The following is a 1734-nucleotide window of genomic DNA, read 5'->3' on the forward strand; positions in this document are numbered from 1 at the left end:
CCTAAACCCTAAACCCTAAACCCTAAACCCTAAACCCTAAACCCTAAACCCTAAACCCTAAACCCTAAACCCTAAACCCTAAACCCTAAACCCTAAACCCTAAACCCTAAACCCTAAACCCTAAACCCTAAACCCTAAACCCTAAACCCTAAACCCTAAACCCTAAACCCTAAACCCTAAACCCTAAACCCTAAACCCTAAACCCTAAACCCTAAACCCTAAACCCTAAACCCTAAACCCTAAACCCTAAACCCTAAACCCTAAACCCTAAACCCTAAACCCTAAACCCTAAACCCTAAACCCTAAACCCTAAACCCTAAACCCTAAACCCTAAACCCTAAACCCTAAACCCTAAACCCTAAACCCTAAACCCTAAACCCTAAACCCTAAACCCTAAACCCTAAACCCTAAACCCTAAACCCTAAACCCTAAACCCTAAACCCTAAACCCTAAACCCTAAACCCTAAACCCTAAACCCTAAACCCTAAACCCTAAACCCTAAACCCTAAACCCTAAACCCTAAACCCTAAACCCTAAACCCTAAACCCTAAACCCTAAACCCTAAACCCTAAACCCTAAACCCTAAACCCTAAACCCTAAACCCTAAACCCTAAACCCTAAACCCTAAACCCTAAACCCTAAACCCTAAACCCTAAACCCTAAACCCTAAACCCTAAACCCTAAACCCTAAACCCTAAACCCTAAACCCTAAACCCTAAACCCTAAACCCTAAACCCTAAACCCTAAACCCTAAACCCTAAACCCTAAACCCTAAACCCTAAACCCTAAACCCTAAACCCTAAACCCTAAACCCTAAACCCTAAACCCTAAACCCTAAACCCTAAACCCTAAACCCTAAACCCTAAACCCTAAACCCTAAACCCTAAACCCTAAACCCTAAACCCTAAACCCTAAACCCTAAACCCTAAACCCTAAACCCTAAACCCTAAACCCTAAACCCTAAACCCTAAACCCTAAACCCTAAACCCTAAACCCTAAACCCTAAACCCTAAACCCTAAACCCTAAACCCTAAACCCTAACCCTAAACCCTAAACCCTAAACCCTAAACCCTAAACCCTAAACCCTAAACCCTAAACCCTAAACCCTAAACCCTAAACCCTAAACCCTAAACCCTAAACCCTAAACCCTAAACCCTAAACCCTAAACCCTAAACCCTAAACCCTAAACCCTAAACCCTAAACCCTAAACCCTAAACCCTAAACCCTAAACCCTAAACCCTAAACCCTAAACCCTAAACCCTAACCCTAAACCCTAAACCCTAAACCCTAAACCCTAAACCCTAAACCCTAAACCCTAAACCCTAAACCCTAAACCCTAAACCCTAAACCCTAAACCCTAAACCCTAAACCCTAAACCCTAAACCCTAAACCCTAAACCCTAAACCCTAAACCCTAAACCCTAAACCCTAAACCCTAAACCCTAAACCCTAAACCCTAAACCCTAAACCCTAAACCCTAAACCCTAAACCCTAAACCCTAAACCCTAAACCCTAAACCCTAAACCTTAAACCCTAAACCCTAAACCCTAAACCCTAAACCCTAAACCCTAAACCCTAAACCCTAAACCCTAAACCCTAAACCCTAAACCCTAAACCCTAAACCCTAAACCCTAAACCCTAAACCCTAAACCCTAAACCCTAAACCCTAAACCCTAAACCCTAAACCCTAAACCCTAAACCCTAAACCCTAAACCCTAAACCCTAAACCCTAAAC

Source organism: Oryza sativa, chromosome 12 (genome assembly GCF_034140825.1).
Source record: "Oryza sativa Japonica Group chromosome 12, ASM3414082v1".
In the NCBI taxonomy this organism is placed as follows: domain Eukaryota; kingdom Viridiplantae; phylum Streptophyta; class Magnoliopsida; order Poales; family Poaceae; genus Oryza; species Oryza sativa.